Source organism: Stegodyphus dumicola, chromosome 1 (genome assembly GCF_044657685.1).
Source record: "Stegodyphus dumicola isolate Sdum_Otavi_A_Nest chromosome 1, ASM4465768v1".
NCBI lineage: Eukaryota > Metazoa > Arthropoda > Arachnida > Araneae > Eresidae > Stegodyphus > Stegodyphus dumicola.
The window spans coordinates 135421524-135441521 of NC_140768.1; the positions used below are offsets into that span (position 1 = coordinate 135421524).

At 35.6% G+C, this 19998-nt stretch overlaps 1 long non-coding RNA gene across 2 annotated transcripts in view; it reads left to right on the forward strand.

The window, feature by feature from the left end:
- LOC146999255 (uncharacterized) overlaps positions 1-19998 on the forward strand; it is a 61441-nt gene that overhangs the window by 15206 nt on the left and 26237 nt on the right. For both annotated transcript variants that reach the window (XR_015042249.1, XR_015042245.1), the window contains exon 2: positions 14250-14381. This is a non-coding gene — a long non-coding RNA (uncharacterized LOC146999255). The remainder of the gene's footprint in view (positions 1-14249; positions 14382-19998) is intronic.

Consider the following 19998-nt stretch of genomic DNA (forward strand, 5'->3'; position numbering starts at 1 on the left):
TCTTTCTGTTTAAACTCTTGCTCTCTTTGTTGCACAAAGAATAATTTATCTAAAGGCGTAATTAACTTTCTGCCTAAAAATAATTCTGCTGGGGTTTTCCCCGTAGTATCGTCATTTGCCGTTCTTAAAGCATAAGCTAATTCATTTATGTAGCCATCCCAGCGCTTGTGATGTGTGCTAACGTAACTGCGAATTATTTTTACTATGTTTTTATTCACTCTTTCTGCTATGTTTGCCTGTGGTCTATACGGAACCATTTTGATATGGCGTATGCCAAGTCCAGTGCATATGTTTTCAAATATTTGACTAATGAATTGTTTTCGGTTATCGCTAATGACTTTTATCGGTGCACAGTATTTTAAAATGTATCTGTGTAAGAATGCATCTGCGACTGTTTTGGCTGACGCGCGTTTAAGTGGAACAATTTCTGTCCATTTTGAAAAATGATCTACTATTACTAAAAGAAAACGATTTTTATTTAACTCGCTCTGAGGGAAGGGACCAAGAAGATCTATGCCTAAAATTTCATTCGGAAATGTAGCGCGAATGCTATTTGAGTACCCGGCCGGGCTGTAATTAATATCATTTATTAACTGACATTGATTGCAGGACTTGACATACGCAGTTACTATTTTGTATAATTGCGGGAAATATACCGCCTCGCGTACCCTTTTTAAAGTCTTTCTGACCCCTAAATGACCCGCTGTTTTCGCGTCGTGTAATTCCTTCAAAATGCTTAATCGAAGCGAGGCTGGGATGACTGGTTTGTACTCGAGATTTTCGTTTGTTGTTTTCGTATAAAATAATAAATTATCTATTATTTCATAGTTTTCTGCTCTATTTCTTATCGCATTGATATCTGTGTGCTCAAAGCTTTCGGGGTCTTTCAAATATGCATAGATATTTCCAAATTCAGGATCAGCTTTCAGTTCAGTGATAATCGTATCTCTAGAATCTAAAATTTTTGAAGTCAACACAGCGCATTTAAGTTCATTTCCTTCATCGTCCAGTTTTATACGAGAAAGTGCGTCAGCTACATTGTTTTCCTTACCCGGTTTATATTTTATTCTGAGATTATATTCTTGGAGTTTTAAAGCCCATCTTATTAACCTGGGCGTTAGGTTTTTCGCCGAGTAAAGTCTACCAACAGCCGCATGATCCGAAAAGATTGTTACTGGCGCTTTGCCGAAATAAACTCGAAATTTGTGTACAGCCATTAATACGGCTAATGTTTCTCTTTCTGTAGCTGTATAATTCCTTTGTGTCTGATTCAACGTTTTACTAAAAAATGCCAAAGGATGGCTATTTTGCATAAGAACCGCACCAACCGCATAGTCCGACGCATCTGCTGCAATTTCCAGGTTTTCGTCCCCCTCCGGGAATTTTAAAACAGGGGCATTGATGAGCGCTTCTTTTAATCTTTCAAATGCTGTATTTGCTTCCGCTGTCCACGTAAATTTACTTCTCTTTCTTTTGATTACTAAGAGTGGTTCAACAATATTAGCGAAATCTTTTATGAAAGACCGATAGTAAGAACATAACCCAAGGAAAGAAGAAAGTTTCTTGGCGGTGGAAAATTCTCGATTGCTTTTATTTTTGAATCTTGCGTTTCTATACCCTTTTGCGAAATTTCATAACCGAGATATTTAAGGTCTTTAGTTGGAACTTGCATTTTGAGGCGTTAATTGTAAGACCGGCCTCTTTTAATAATTTAAAACTTCTTCTAGATCTTTAATGTGTTGTTCCAACGTACTACTCGTTATAATTATATCATCTAGATAGATTAAAGTCGATTTTCCTAGGACAGGCTTTAGAACAATGTCCATAGCTCTCTGGAATGTTGATGGGGCCCCACACAACCCAAAGGGCATGCGTAAAAATGCATAAGTGCCCGATTTTGTTATAAACGCGGTTTTATGTATGTCTTCGGGTCTCATAGCTATTTGATAGTAGCCAGACGTTAAGTCCAAAGTAGACATGTATCTTGTAGATTTAATCTTTCTAATAATTTCCTCTATAACCGGCAAAGGGTAAACTGGGAATTTAGTAATACTATTTAGTTTTCTGTAATCGATAGCAAAGCTCCAAGCCCTTTTATCCGAAGGAGGAAACTCGTTCTTTTTCCTACATAGTACGACTGGACTCGCGTACTCACTATTTATGGGCGTTATTATTTTATTCTTTAACATCTCCTGAATATGTTTTTCGATGATTACGTCTTTTTGTTTGTCATAACGATAAGGTTTAGTCCTACAAGGTTTTTCGGCATTTAATTGTATCTGATGCGTAACTATTTGGCAACTACCAGGCTTTTCTGAAAACAAGTTAGAAAAATTACTCACCACTTGCTGGATGGCTTGACTTTCATGGTCATTCAGATGGCTAAGGTCAACTTGCGGTTTCTCCACAGGTTCCACCACCCTCTGGTCCATCTCCAGCACCACGGAACTGTCTTGAAAATTCAGCTTGGCCCTCGCGGCCCTTAAAAACTCCATACCTAAAATAAGAGGATTTTGCAGATTCTTCACTACAAAAATTAATACTTTGAGGCTTTCCTCTTTTACCTGTATGTTTAATGATAATTTCCAGATGAAGTGACAGGTTTTTCCTTGCGCCGCTATAATTTCCGTATTTTTGGTTTTAAATAATCGTACCCTATAAAAATTCTTTTTAAAGAATGTTTCGCTCATAAAATTTCCTTCTGCTCCTGTATCGATGAGGGCTTCTACTCGTACATCGCCAACCAGGACTTGTGTAATTGGTAGATGTGAGTTTTTTACGATGACCGTATTTAAATGTGTTTTTGAGGGTTTTTTTAAAACTTCCGGGGTCTGGACCCTCGCTTTCACAGGCCCCTCTACTCGTTTAAAGGTTTCCTTTCAAGTTCTGCCTTCTGGGTACGCGGATGTTTGTTTTCGAATTTTCTTTTTGGGCCTTGACCTTCGAGGTTGGATGAGTTAGCTTGATAGCTCTTTCCCCCATAAAAGCGGTTTGCATTTCTGGTTTCCTCATTTGAAAATTTCCTTCGGGTACTTTGAGAATACGTTGCCCCTCTAGCTTTTTCCGCTATTCTGCGATTTTGAAACTTCACCGCCAATTCGAAGAGCTCCTGCAATGTGCTTGGGTATCTAATTTCGAAGTAGTCTTGAACAGCAGGTAACAATCTTGGTAAGATTATTTCAATAATCTCCGCGTCGGGTTTCTTCCCATACAGCATATCCGTCAGCTTAATTTTTCGCAAGATAAAGTCCGTCAACTCTTCTATATCCCGTTGATAGAAACTATATAGTTCGGCTTCCAGCCTTGCTCGATCTTTCACTATGGGGAAGGCCTTTACTAACGATTTTTTGAAATTTTCAAATGTATATGTCTGGCTTCCAAATTCCCCTAATAAAAATTTGCCTATATTCTTCCGCCATAGCGCGGCCTGTCGTCTTAGTGCGGATGTGGCGATGGCAACTTTTTGTCTTTCAGGCACAGGGACAGCTGAAAGTGATTTTCTAGGCCTTCTAGAAATATCGCCACCGAATTTTTTTCGTCGAAATTGACGTTTGGCTTGATTGACGCTTTCAAAGTCTGGACCAGGTATCCAAATCCTTCCAATTGGCTTGCCATTTCTTGGTGTTATCCCGCGGCTTCCATCCGATTTTCGGCCATTTCAGTTCAATAAGTGTTCGGGCGCCAATGTAGAGTTGCGCGCCTCCAACTTGCACGCAACCAAGAGGTGACTGTTGAAACTGGAAAAATGACAGAGTCTTGCTAACGGTTTAAGTCCCTTTTTATTCAACTTAAGAAGTTACAAATGCATGCTCTTGTCGCTCACAAACTACGCCGACCCGGCGGTAAAATAAAAATAAGAACCTGAAAAGAAATAATAACAAGACTCTAACTACGAGGCTCTCTAAAAGTAACTGACCTCACCGCGTTTTACAATGCCGCTGCTATTTCAGCAAACTTTGAATATCATGTTGAACGATTAACAATTCTCCAAGGCAAGCACACAGACCGAAACGCGGGGTTCTTCAATTTCTGTCTAACTACCTCCGCGCTCGTGGAGTACGAACAGCACACTTCGAACTCGTTTCCTTTCTATTTAACAGAATACTTCCGCTGATAATTTGAATCCTTGCGCGTTCTACTAAAATTTACATACTCTGGCATTGGCAGTTCCAGGGGAAAGTAAGGCTTGACAGGGAAGATAGTTTAAACTTAAAATAAATGTTAGTTAAAATAAATATAAACCCTACAACTGTATGTTGAAATTTGGTTGAAAAAAGTATTTTTTAAGAAAAAGAGGTTTTGATTAAGTGAAAAGACAACACTTTTACGTCCATGTTATATGGCGTACTGTACAGTACTTACAACTACTAAAAGCCATTGCTTGCTGAACGCCTCAGTCTAAGGAAGTTGTTCGACTGTCTTCATACGTTTTCGGACAGCCAAGCCGCCCATCCGCTGGCAATGAGAAGTTGCATGTGGTCGCATTCGGGCTGATGCTCCATCCACTTAATGCAGTTTCAAGGCCGTCAAACGCTTCACTAGTTGATGGCCCTGTGTCTGCTTCAACTTCGACATTACCTTTCTAGACACTTTATTCTCTCACACTTTCAATAAGTTCATCATCATTTAGAACTTGAAAACCTAGAGTCTGATGAATCACACCATCCATTTTGCTGTATCCTCAGCACTAACTTCTGAACATCCAGGAATTTTCAAAAGAATATTTCTTAATTGCTCAAGTGACATGTCATCCTCATCTTCTGCTGTCTCTTCCTTTTCCTTCTCTTGAGCTTCTTTCTCTTTTTTCTCCTTTCCCTTCAGTTGATTCTCAATAAATCTGAAATTCTGAAAGTGATTCGGATAATCAGCGATTCAGATAGTCGGAGTTCGGATAATTGGGGTTGTACTGTAACAAGGTTTGCAGTATACAGCATCGAATAATTTAGAGTAATACAACCAATGTCGTAGATGTATAATAATATGCTGCACTAACTTACCTGTTTCCTTGTTTAGTATCTTTGAAATGGGTCAGTAATTTTGCTTCATTTTCATCACAAGTAATTAGAAATCTTCTATCATCAATAATATTTTTGCCTATATAACTGCTTATATCTACTGATGTCTGAATCTTCTGTATATTTATTATGAGTCTTACTAGTGGAGGCGGTTTTAGGTGATAATATAGTTTTTTTTTCCGACTGTTTAACCTTACTGGCCTCTGAAGGTTGAACAGCCTTTACCAATTCGTGTTTTCTGGCTATTGATGTTTTAATAATAAAGTTAATTTATTTTAGGAGCTTTTGTCTCTTTCTTTTTCCTGTCTTTTCTTTTCTTTTCTCTTTTGGGGTCCACCCTTTCGCTTTTTTATCCATTTTACTTACTAATATGTCGCCCAGACGGTTTAGGGGTTAGGGGAGCCAACTACGGTACCGAAGGGCCCGGGTTCGAATCCCGGAGAAGACATGGATGTTTGTAAATGTAAAGTATCGGTGCGACATAGCGGCACTCTAAATATGCGGTGAGCCGAAAGTCCTCTCGTGAGGATTGGTGGAAGGGGAAGAGGGGTGGGAGACCTCGTATCCTCCTCCGGGGTACTCTCCCTCAAAATTGGGGTGGCAACTAGAAGTCCATCCTCTCTTTGGAGTAGGCTCTGGTCGCCATTGTTCCATGTAATATGGACAAAACAACAACAAACTACTAATATATACTATAGAATTTTATTAATTATTATAATTAGTTTAATATTTCTACCCCCTAAATTTGATTTTCTAGCCAACAGCTATTTAAACAGTCCTTAAGAATTTGCAGAGCTAAATATAGAACAAAGACTGTTTTAGGACACTTGCATTTAGCTGTTCTGCTTGCCCCTTTCATCAAGTGCACTTGCGCAATCTAACCAAAACTAGACTGTTTGGTAGGTAATAGCAAATTTTTGGCTACGGTTTAATAGAATTTCTACTCTCAAAAAAAAAAAATTAAAATGATTATCAAGAACAAAACAAGATAGTTCTGGTTAGATTGCGCATGCATATTTAATGGCAATGTTTCCGTACTGCAGATGGGTAAATAATTAAGCAGCGCCGTAATTTACAACAAACAAGATAGGCTTCTATGACATTCAATTTTATTTCTAATCTTTATATTATTCGAAAAGAATGCATAAAACTTTTATAATTAATTACATAATTTACTCACAGATTTTAAAAGTAAATCTGAATACATATATAAAGATGAATTCGGCAACTAATTTATTATTATTGTTCGAATATTCAAATATCAAAAAGTAATTGGTCATTAAAACGGGTTAGTCCTTAGGTATTACCTAATCTTGCTTGTTTATAGCTACGCCAATGCTTTTGGATATTTTAGGGAGAGTTCGTGACTAACAATGAAATGCTATTCGTTGTCCAAATAGGTCTACAAAGTCCAAATACACTGCTGGCCACCGTAAATGCAACACCCTGAAAGAAGCATGCAAATAACATCAAATTTACAACATGCATTAGTGGAGGTGAGATATGAAAATGAGTAGAATTTCAGCGCAGACGCACATCACGCGCGCCTGTGGCGCCACTTCAAAGCGCTATTTAAGGCTTGGAGTTTTCGACGATTTCAAGTTCGGCAATTGTTTTTTTTTTTTTTTTTTTTTTTTTTTTTTTTTCATAGGGGAGGGAAAAAAAGGTCAATTATGCCTCGTAGTAAACAGCGATCATCGTTTGATCAAGTATCCGAGTTCGACAGAGGAAGGATAGTGGCCCACCAAGAGTGTGGATTATCTTTCAGGGAAATCGGTACTCGTGTTGGACGAAACCAAACAACTGTAATGTTGTGCGCATGGCAGTGACGGAGCGCTCAGTGACATCACGAACCATAGCACAGTACATACAGTCTGTAACGCTTCATCCAGTGTCTGCGCGTACCATTCGAAACCGTTTACATCAGAGTGGTCTGTCCCCAAGACGTCCATTGCCTCGTCTACAGGTGACGCTGAACCACAGACGTCTCCGCCGCCAATGGTGCGATGAAAGAAGGATGTGGCCAGTAGAATGGAATGAAATTGTCTTTACTGACGAGTCACGCTTCTGTCTGCAACACCACGATGGTCGGATTCGAGTTTGGAGATACCGTGGAGAGAGGATGCTGAACAGCTGCGTTATGCACCGCCACACTGGTCCTGCATCGAGTATTATGGTATGGGGCGGCATTGGATATCACTCTCGCATTCCTCTAGTACGCATTGCCAGTACTTTAAACAACCAGCGCTACATCTCCGAAGTGTTGGAGCTAGTTGTCCTTCCTTACCTTCAGGGCTTGCCCACAGCCATATTTCAACAGGAAAATGCGCGACCACACGTGGCCCGCATTGTCCAAGGGTTCTTCGTCAATCGCCAGATTGAATTGGTTCCCTGGCCGGCTCGCTTTCCGGATCTTTCGCCGATAGAAAACATGTGGTCCATGGTTGCTGAACAATTGACCCAGATTACATCCCAAGCTGCCACACCAGATCAACTTTGGCAACGTGTGGAAGCTGCTTGGTCTGCTGTACTCCAAGAACACATCCAAAGTCTCTTTGAATCAATGCCGAGGCGTGAGGCAGCGGTGATCTCCAATAGTGGCGGCTACTCTGGCTACTGATTCTGGAAGGAACCACACTTCAGAGAAGTTTATAAATTTAAACACTTGATACTTGGACAACATGTTATGTACGAAATAAATTTTGTTGCGATATCTCTTGTCTTTCTTTGTGTTGCAATTTGGGTGGCCAGCAGTGTATAATTTTATTGCTTGATTCAGGTATCAGATGTAATTTTATTGCCCTGTTAATGGAGGGTAATAATTATTTCTGGCATAAGCATAAAGGTTCTGAACTTCTGTTTTTATAGCAAATTATTATTATTAACCAAACCGTCAAAATGATTAAAAATAATTTAAATTTCATCTATATTTTTTTTTCTGAATTATATTTTATTGAAGCAAAGCCAACATTTACACTTATAAGCAAAGCCAACATTTTCACTGTGGAAAAATTCGTCAAAGTGATGTTTTATAGTGTTAGTGTATGTTTTATTAGCAAAGTATGAAATTCGGCATTCTAATAGAATATCTAGGAATTTTATAGAGGTCCGAAAAACTGGCCAGCAATGTACGAAAGGATTAAACATTTCACGCATGGCCTAGGCATTCTGTAGAATCCAAAATCGCAAACTGGCAAAGTATGAAATAATCTCCATAATTATACACAATGCCTTGGGAAAGTATCGATTAATTCGTGCAATATATTGGCAGTTGTAATGAGTGAGGCAGAGGATAGATTTTGCCGACTTGGAACTTCTAAAAGATTTTAAAAATAACTACATACGAGATCTCAGTTCATTTTATATTCGAAGAACTTTAGAATGGAAGATATGTCTGACTACGAAATTCCTCCCTGGTCAGTTGCAATATTTGCAATCTTACATTTGCCTAAAAATGCCAGGCATTCTGTCAAATGCCTAAGTATTCTATAGAATGCGGCGTTTCATATTTTGCTGGTAACACACTCTTCAGATGCATTGAGAGTTATGAAGTGTTCGATGAAATGAGTTGCAGAACATTGTCGCACAGAGATGACTGGATATTATTAGTTACTTTCTTTTGTTTGAAGCCAAATGTTTGAAAACAGCAGTTAAAACATTAACAAAAATATTAACAAGAGTTAAAGAAAATACTTGTGTCAGAGGATTATTATTATGTTTGCCCTTTTATCATGGATATTTTATTTTGCCTTTGGGTCTAATCAATTTCCTAAGTTTTGAGATACTTTTTTTCTCATCATAAAATGCAAAGTAACTTAGAGACGTTTTCGGCTGAAAACTGTAAGACCTATAACACCTTGTTATTAGAAACTGTGACGAGGGTGTGACAAAACTGTGGCTGTTTTTTAAGATAAGAGTTTAGTGAAAGAGTTTAGAAGTCTCATATTTATTGCATTAAATAGGCTGCTGTGGAAAGTACTCGTTATAGATACCCATTTCAGTATTACTACAGGTGTATGTACGAGTTTCTTTCTTGTTAAAATAAATACAAAACTGTACCTCATCATTTACTTTGAAAGATAATTTGTTATTTCTCTTTCTTGCACACATCATGTAGTATTTGTGCTTTACCAGATGTTTTGAAAATGGAATTACAGGGTGTTTATAAAGTCTGTACACATTTTTCAAAAATACGTTCTAATTCCAATTTCCTTAGAGGCGATCTGAAAGCATGCTGTCAGAGGAAACAATAGCCATTGTTTCTGCCCGTACACGTGAACGGGTGCAGGAAAACTTCGCCCGCAAATTCAGAAAACAAGCCACTACCAGAGCAGCTATTAAAAACCTTGGTAAACAAATTCAAGCGACCTGATAGTGTTCAAGGATGAAGACCGTTCTGGGATACCTTCGATAACGCTATAAGTTGAGCAAAGCGTAGAAGAAGCGATTACACGTAGCCCCCACTCATCTATACGAAGACTCAGCGGGAACCGAGAACTCAGTATTTCGCATACTACTGTTCAGAAAACTCAACGCTGTCAACAAAGATGACTACCACATTCAAACTGTGCATAAGCGTTAGTTAAGCAAAATAATTATTACGAATGCATCCTATAATGATGAGCCTAAGAAAGGAAAATCATGTAGTGAAACATAGCAGTTCGATTAACAGTTCGTTTACTGTACTTTAGATGAACTAAAATTAAGCTTCTATATTTTGTTTACACCACATATGATGATACAGTTTAGTATACATTTTATTTAAAATGCTGCTAAATTAATTTGTATGAGGACAGCATATGGATTGTGGCACAGCATGCTCAACAAATATAATGCCTACTAACATTAACAGAAAAGCAATTACGCATTTGCTTGGTTTTAAATCTATCTGGTTCTGTAGTTTCTTTGTGTCTGGGATCTGGTTGCAACTTAGCATTTGCTTTATATTTCAAATTTTGGTATTTTACTTCCATAGAAATTATTACATATGTTTAGAGTTGTTTCTCAAGTAACATTTGCAAAAGTTTTCTTTCTTTAATTTTTGTGCAATAAATAAATAAATAAATAAATAAATAGATAAAACTTTATAGGGTTTGACTTTATTTGGGAGCATAATCTAGATCCAGATTCTTAGTAGATGTACAGCGAATTATCACCGTGTCTGAAATTAACTACAAAGTTTTGGAAAGGTTTAAAAATGACCTTTTTATTAAAACAGAACTTGAAAATAAACGCACTTATCGTGCCTGACAAGATCAACCACCAATTTTGGTGATGCAACTTAAAGTAACAATCCAATTCAAATTTAAAACTTAACCTAGTAATCAAAGACTGCCGAATTTAGTTTCAATCTAAGTTGGTTCAGGAGTTCTCACTGGAGTAGCAATTTAAATGATGGCAGCTACACGCAAAGTCAAATAATTACAATCTTATCGGAGTTGGCAAAACTAAGTAACTTGGCCTCGAAAGGCAGAAACACGCATGTTTTATAAAACACACTCAGCTTAAATACTCTCTAACTAATTTGCATTTCTAGTGAGGAAACGGAAAGAAGAAATTATAGTAAAGGTTGAAATTAGAAATAACTGGTTAATGCAAAGTAATAATAACTCTCCAATTTATTTAGGATTTATATAAATACAAAATAATTTCATTGTTTAACTTCGTTTAAATATATGCATTTTGTGTTCATAAAGGCATTTAGTTTCTTTAAATATGACATTCTTTTTTTGTTAAAATAAAATAAGAAACATTAAAAATGAAATTCCCACCATCAGAATTAGTCTGAATTTTTCAAAATATCTAAATCGTTCGTTAACCCATGTGGTTTACATATTTGGAGTTTTACTGTGTGTTAAACATATTACTTTAACCCTCCGCGTAAGGCGCGATTTGGACACATTCTGGTTCTGAAATACGGGATGTTTATATATATATTATCTATCTATTTTTAGGTGTTTATATATATATTATCTATCTTCATATATTACTATTCATATCTTTATAAAAAAATTAGTATAATGCAGAAGTTTTACGTTTTTTCTTAATTAAAAAAAAAATTACTTACGCAGGCTATTTTTACGCTACCGTATTATGAGACGGATTTCGTATCCCCTGGAAATCACGGTAGCCGTACGCGGAGTGTTAATGGAAAAGGTTCACATTTTCTAATGAAGAGCTCTCAAACAACTTTTTGCTTTTGGGGATGTGAATTCTTTTATTAAACGGTTCTAAATTTGGCGACTTTAAGATCAGTTTCGATAGAAAATTTTCATTCCGAGATCTGGGAATTTTTCGACCATTTTTTTTTAAACATTGTAACATTGATAAATTTCATTAAAATAATGGTTATTTATTGAAATTATATTTAAAAAATAACATTAAAATATAACATTGTTATGTTTCGGCGTCATATAATAAAGTTTTATTTTGGCAACTTATTATACAGTATTTTGAATCTGAAAAATAAATAAGGTATAATGCTATAAAGCACGATTTACAAATTAGTTCTTAGAAAACAGCAAAATAGCTATGTAATTAACTAAAAATGTCTCCTTTTTAATTTTTTCATGGTAGGAGTTTTTTCCCATATAATTGTCTCAGAATATTCAGAATTCTCAGAATATGCATCAGTTTTCTCTATAAAATTAATTTCACATGTTTTCCCTCTGATTCCTTTTTCAAAATATTTCTGGCTTTTTGCTGTTACAGAATTGGTAGGGGTAATATTTCTTTAGGATGTTAGATATTGCAGCTTGGAAAGTTTAGAAGGATTTGAAGGCAAGATTTATAGACCCACGATTCTAGAAGATTCAAGAGAAGTGCGACAAAATGAAAAATGTCTCCATAATATTAACACGTAATGGATGCATTTTATAGAAGGTTTGCGATGAATTGCTTACTTTTTGGAGAACATCTGGAAAAACAATGAAAACATAATATTTGAATGTTTCACTTCTGATACTAGAATCTTTTTGTTAACATGTTTATTTTCCTTTTATTTTCTTTACTTTTTACTAGATACAAGGATGGAAAATATTAAAAATTATTCTAATCTTATCACATGGACAGGCATTATAGAAAGGAATTTTTTATTAATAAAGAAACTGAAAACTGACAATTTAAAAGATTTATCTAATATGTCTTAATGCATCATACACAGCCCGGTTGTTTATAAATTTAGCCTTTACTATAATTTTCCATTTCTATTTCCACACCAGAATGCAGATCACTTGGATAGTTTAAACTGAGGTTTTTGGAGTGTAAGACAAAGGGTGTTTCTGATTTCCTCTCTCTCGCTGCATTAATTCCTGCCAGTAATTATTCGTCTTAATTATTCGTACATTATCGCTGCCATCATTGCAATTTGTTATGACAATAGAGTTATTGAGCCACCTTAAATTAAAATTAAATTGTATAGTCTTTGACCACTAGTCCACATTTTTAGTTTGAATTTGACTGTTCTTGTTTAATTACATCACCACGAGCTGCAATTAATTTTGTTAGCATAAGAGCATGCGTTTATGTTCTAAGTTCTTTTTAAATAAGAGGCGTATTTATGACTGACCTTTGTGTTTGTCTGAGACATTTTTATAACTGACCTTTGTAGTTACTTTCAGACATACCGATAATTTTTTTCATGTCAATCAGGGGGTTTTGGACTATTTAACTTTTACCAGATCAAATAAACCCGCATAGGTGCATTGTGGAGAGGTTGAGAAGTTAGGAGATAAAGTACGCAGAAACGAGTAAGAACACTGAAGGAAATCGATATAAATTAGCCAAACTGTCTGGGAAGGCTTCAAATTAAAAAGACGCATAACTATTTTGTTGAAAGTTGTTGCTACAAAACATAATTGTTTTGCAGCTTTTAGTATGTAATTATCCTAATATCGTTTAAGAATCAATTTCATAAATTACATATATTTTCAATTGTGAAATTTTATTAGATTGTGATTTTAATAGGGCTTTATTTTAACAAATATTGTAAAAGAATAAGTAAAATTTAATAGTGGCTATATAAATCCATGATGACTAATGTTATCTAAGTACCTAATTTAATTATTTATAACTACCTGCTTACCCTTAAAAAATAATCTCTGCATATTAAAGCGAGTTATTGCTTTTCATTTATCCCTACCTTGGTCACAAGATAAAACACAAAAATGTTAAACATATTCTTCGCATCTAATGAGACTTGAAATAATACAAAACAACTTATCACTCTGGTTCTTTAGTGGCTTCTGGGAACCTTGAAGTATACTATTAACTGGGTTACAACCCCTGAAACTCTACACGAAGCTAAAACACTAACTGCATCAGACAGAGCCCAACTAACTTTCGAAACTTGCCCCCAACTGTGCGTACATCAGGCCTTTCAGGTTTGTTCTGATCAGCAGGTCTTTCTAAGCAATGCCAATGATTTGCAATTTTTGGAGTGCCTATGGTTCAAAACCATGTACCTCCACATCAGAATTACTAAAAGTGAGCAGAAATAGGAAAAATTTGGCATAAGTGAGTTACTTGATGCTCAATAGAGGGAGTCACAGGCTCGAGAAAGTTTAGGGATAGGGATAAGAAAATAAAAACTTAAATATCATAATTTTTTATAAGTTTTTATAATTTTTTGTGCTTTTATATTTTATACTTTTTTTGGTTTTTATAATTTTTTTAATACACGATACAAACACTAGAGCAAAAAGCGGATAGGAAAGAGTTTACGGTTAATAGGCTCATTGGCATGTGGTTGTGTAGGAAAGTGCAAATAATAAATGGGAACGCGATGAAAATATTCTTAGGCAGATTTAGAATCTGCGGGAGATGTGACTCTTAAGTAAACAGATTGATAACTTTGCTTGAAGATCTTGAATTACCGTTGTTGAAGATGTAAAAGCAATTATATGGCAGCTCGCTGAAGAGACGTCCTTCCTTCATGGCGCGGGGGAACTGATGTTGAGATAAGTTCTTCCCAGTGGAGCGGTGTTTGAGACACCAGGGTGCCTGTGCAAGAGGCACTACCCCTTGTAGATCATATTAGACGTTTCGATTCACAATACAATTAACCAAAATAAAGAATATCGAACAGTTTTTTTTTCTTTTTTATATTACTTTTGTAATTTTATTTTTAAATTTTGTTTTATTTATTTATTTATTTTTTTATATAATATTTTTTTTATTCATTTTTAAATTTTTTTTCCTTTTTTAAATTGAGCCTGAACTCATTTTTTCTTTTAGAATAAACAAGGCCAGAAAGCAGTCGAGCTGGTGAATTGTCCTGGAAAGGAATGTGTTAATACATGGACAGAGAAGTGTGAAGATTTTGGTGCCGAAGAATAGATAAGCAGTAAGATAACATTGAAGCTACTGGTTAGTATAAAAGCAGTACAAGTACACCATATAAAGAAAAACAGTATAATATAAATAAGAGAGATATAAACTAGTACACAGTTACATAATCCAAATATTTAGTAAGGCCAGCGGCCTGTCTTTGTTATTCAGATCATTCCCACATAGCACAAAAACATCCTTGGGATATCCCGAGGATGTTGCTCGCGGGATATGCGCACATCCTCAGGACATCCCGGAATATCCCGCGAACCTCCTAAACACCTCCTCCCGAGTGCTTAATGTCACATCCCAGGATATCCTAAGGACATCCTAACTAAGTCCCATTGACAGCGTGCGGGATGTTATTAGAATATGAACTCCTACTTACTACATCCTCAGGACATCCCGGGATATCCCACTAACCTCCTAAACACATCCCATTATATCCTAAAAATATCCTATCTATGTCCCATCGACAGCGTATGGGATGTTATTAGGATTTAAAGTCCTACTTACTACATCCTCAGGACATCCCGTAGTAACCCAGTTTCCTCCTAAACTCATCCTACCTAGTGCTTAATGTCACATCCCAGTATATCCTTAGGACATCCTATCTAGGTCCCACCGACAGAGTATGGGATGTTATCAGGATTTGAAATATTAGTTACAATATCCCTTTAACCTCTTAAATACATACTCTCAACTGCTTAATGTTACATCCCAGTATATCCCCAGAAATCTTCTTTATATTCCAGTGAAAGTGTGTGAATGTGTTGTGATAACTGAAACTTGCTTATTTTCCACAGACAGTCTCAGGTCCTCCATCTGTGGTTACTATGGAAAAATAAGAAATGTTAAGAATATTTATACAATTTATTTTCTAATTTGAATTTCAATTTATTTAATAATTTGTAAATATATCTAAAACTGAGCAAGAGACTTGAAATGAATTATTAATACAAAATATTATAAGAGAAAATTTTGCTTTAAAGTATTAAAAATCTTTCGATTATTTTTAACCATTCAATAGCCCAAAACTGAATTCTTCGATATATTCATAATTAAATTATTCTACAAATTCAGTTCTGACTTCAGTTAATTTGTATTCAAAATTCAATAATAAAATTAAGCATTTAATAACCTTTAAGTAGTGGACCAAATGTGTGTAAATTTTGAAATTCTGAACTTAAGTCGGTTATGTTGATTGAATCATTATTCATGGCTACAATATGATTAAATAGTTCATGAGTTCGTCTTGCTATTTGCTGTAATGGAGCGGAAGATTTTCTAATCAATTTTTTAATAGAAGATATATAGCTTTCAAATTTAAATGCACTGTAATTATCTAACGGCCCAAACATTTTTACATCTTTGCAAATATGCAGTAGGGCCTGAACATTATAAGCAATATACTGTTTTTCATAATAAAGCCCAAAATTTACTACGAAGAGTTTTAATAGAGACTGTGCGTATTCATCAATTGCCGTTTGATTCTGTATTTTACATAAGAGTCTAATTGAAATATGAAGTAGTAAAAAATGATCATGTAGCTTTTTGTTAAATTAAAAAAAAAAAAAAAAAAGTAAGTGGGCTAGTGTACAGTAAAAATTGACGGTATTCTGTAGCTTTCCAGTGTTTCAATTCTTTTAGAGTTGGTTCCTTGGTTTTCTTGCAAATTCAATTGGTACATAAGGCTTTAAAAACTGGTCATTAAAAAAAAAAAAAAAAAAAAAAAATTAGTTCAACATTTTTATGTGGTAATCGTGCTTGCAAGGTGCCTCCGCCTATCCTAATAGTAATCATTTTTTGTACTACTCCTAAGCACACAAGGGACATAAAGTCTAACGGAATATTTATTAGTCCTATATTTGGAATATTCCTTAAAATGGGATAATCGTTTTGGTAATCGTCATCAGTCAGTTCTTCATGAGACATAAAAGTTCGTATTCCGAATCACAGTTTGAAATGGAACTTAAAGAATATTTGCTAGCGCGAAAATTCGACACAGTCCTATTTCATAATTAAATACTACTTCATCTTCTGACGAATCCGATAATATACGTTGATTTATTCTGCTGTAAATCCGTCTTTTAGATATCTGAGTTCTAATCTATCTATCCGTCTTTTAGATATCTGAGTTCTAATCTATCTTTGAGTTTAGTTCTGATCATTTTTGTAGAATAAAGGAAACATTTAGAAACTTACTTTTCACACTCTGTCAATGTAACGCTTGCAAGCGTCAGCAAGTCAGTTCGTAACTGAAAGAGAATTTGGAACGACGGCTATTAACGTTTAGCAGAATAGCTGATTTCTGGAAATCAAAAAGTAAGTACGTGTACTTTCCACTTTCTGGGGTTCTTCAAGGATAGCACTATTACGGAGCAATTAAAACCGTTGGGGGGCGTTTTGCGACTTTGTTGTGAAGGGGGAAGGGATGTTTCCCTTGTAGGGGGATACAAAAGAAGGGAAGGTCTGACACATAAATCTGCCAAGTTAACAAAAGAGAAATCTTCTTGGGGCATCGGCTACAGAAAAAGTGCTCAGAGGTGTTACATTCTGAGCGGAGCTCGGTTTCTCAAAAGCAAAGAAAATTTGAGAAGCAGTTTTACGACCAATGATAATGATGATCAAAATTTTAAGATTTTCAACTTCAATTGTCATTTATAGTATAAAATAAAGTAATAAAACTGCTGAGTTTAAAGAAAGCGTTTAATTTAAAAATTAAATCATTTTAATTTAAAGTTTGAACATCTATTTAATCCGTTATCTAATTTTGAGTTTTCATAACAACATTTAACTTTGTGTTATATACCTTGAAGAAACGTGTTTACTGCATTTTCTTACAAATAAATTAATAAAGCAGCAATTATTGTTAAATTATGAGGAGTCATGTAGCATTGTCGGCATAACGTATAAGATTGCAGAGCGCTGGATATATTTTTTTCGCGCTTTGTTTAGCAAAGACCGAATATTTGTATGGTTAAAGAGGTAGCAAAGTGAGGTTTGAGGAGAGTAAGAACTTAATGTTAGTTCTTCCCGTTCTCAAACCTTATTTTCCTATTACAGAGAGGTAAAAAACAAGTTACTTCTTACATTAGTCGCTTTGAAAAACTAATTCTCATTATTAAAGAACTTACCAGAAAATGAACGAAGAAACTGCAATGAAATTTTTAGCAAAATAAAATTATTCTTCTGTTTATAAATTCAAATTAAAGCAAGTTAAACCTCGTACAGACTAGTTTTTAACTGCGTCTGTAAACTAAAATTTCGTTTGTTAAAAAATATATTGTTACTTATTACTGCACAGCACTAAACATCATTCATTACCAATATAATAGTGTAACAGATCAAAAAGTATTTTTTTTTCTTTTGCAGTTTCAAAGTATAGTTATTTCTATGCTAAGAACTATCGATGAATTTAATAGAATACTTTTATAACTTGATATTTCTGATTAGTGCCTCAGAGACGGGTAAGTGATTATATTGACCGATTGCCGTACAGAAGGGCTCAAGTTCGAATGCCATATAAGGCATGGATGCACATCATGCTCATCTGCTCATAAGATAAATGTCTTCGTAAAAGATTTTCTGAGTTAACCTGTAACTTACGTAATATTTGTGTTCAAAGATATTAGAAAAGTATCTAAAATAATGTTTACAAAATATATTATGTAGCAATTAGAATTTAATCGTAAACACACTTTCAATATGAAACTCAAAAACGAATGAAAACACGTGCCTATAACTTGTAAGAAAGTTCTCTGATCAATAGGCACTGTGAAACAACAACAAAAATTTGAAAATATTATTACTTAATATTTACAGCCAACATATACAAGAAGAAATCCAGTGTAAGCATAACAATTAAATTTTCATATGCAGAATAGGTAATCCATAGAGTAAGATTTCGATTCTTATAACATGACTTGCGTGTGGTACAAGGTTACTTTAATATTTTCAGATATGAGCTTCCATAAAAAGTAAGTACTGAAGATATCTGAGAAACAACATTCTCAGGAGATCTTCATATATCCCGGGACATTACGACTTGAACAGGACATCCTTAAGATGTTGATTTACGATGTCCTCAGGATATCTGAAAATCAACATCCTGAGGAGATCTTCATATATCCCGGGACATTGAGACTTGAATAGGATATCCTCAGGATGTTGACTTAAAAGTCCTCAGGCTATATGAGAATCAACATCCTCAGGATATCCTAACTGCTTCCCGGGAAATTGCGACTTAAATAGGATATCCTGAGGATGTCTTGTGTTATGGGGGTTAAAATCATATGTTGCAATCTTAATGGCAGGGTTGGTTAGGGTACTTTGTTTCATGTGGAATTTTTTTGCTATTTTATTATAAAAGGACCTTAGCATACATACACCAAGTTCCTCATGAATACGGTTGTTCCTGATGTACCAGGGAGCATTAACAATCTGCCGAAGCATGATATTTTGAGCAATTTGTAGTTTTTCACGATATCGATTGCAAGCATAAGCCCAGACAGGGCAAGCATAACAGAGTAATGGACGCATAATGGTTTTATAAATGAGCAGTTTGTTATCGACAGATAAAACACTGTTTCGAGCAATTAAGGGGTAGAGTCTAGCTTTACGAGCTCGAAACTTTTGTATACTAGCTGTAATGTGTGGGTTCCATGAGAGTGTCTTACTGAGGATCACCCCTAGATAAGGGACCTGCTTGGCCCAGGGGATGGAGTTTCCATAGAATTTCAGGTTAGACTTGAATTTTTGCTTTCTGGTGAACATTATTGCTTGAGTTTTGTTGATATTGATTTGAATTTTCCATTTGATCAGCCAAGCCTCTAGTGAATGTATGTATTTTTGTAATCGTTGTATAACTGAACCAGCAAATGCACTTTGTGATAGGATAGCAGTATCATCAGCATACATGGCTAATGTTATGTCGTGTGATGTTGGGATGTCGTTCACGTAGATATTGAAGTATGTGGGTCCTAAAAGGGACCCTTGTGGGACCCCAGCCCTGATGGGGTGAGGTGTAGAGTTTGTACCAGATACGTGAACGACAAAGTTTCTACCTGCTAGGTAGGACTTAGTGATGTTTATGATGTAGCCAGGGAAGCCCAGGCTGTGTAATTTGTAGGTGAGTGCCTCAAGCCAAACTCTGTCGAAGGCTTTTGCTATGTCAATAAAGACTCCTCCAGTGACTCTTCGGTTCTGAAATCCCTCTGAGATGAGTTCCACGACTCTGTATAGCTGGTTGGTGGTGCCAAGGTCTTTTCGGAATCCAAACTGGTAGGGAATGCTGATGTTGTTGCTTTCCAGATAGTTGTTAATTCTATTGAGGAGTACAGCTTCAAAGACCTTGCTTAGCGAAGAGAGTAGACTAATGGGTCTATAGGATTCAGGACTGGATGAAGGTTTACCAGGTTTTAGTATGGGAATTATCTTGGCAGTTTTCCAGAAGGCAGGGTAGTGTTGTAACAGAAGCATTTTATTGAAGATTTTGCAGAGGAGAAAGATGATCTTGTTAGGTAGTTTCTTAATCATTTCATTCGTGATTCCATCTAGGCCAGGACTTTTCTTCTTCTTGATTTTATTGACATAGCTAGTCACCTCCGAAGGCATGACAGGAGGGATGTTGTTAGCGTATGGATTTGTTGGGAGC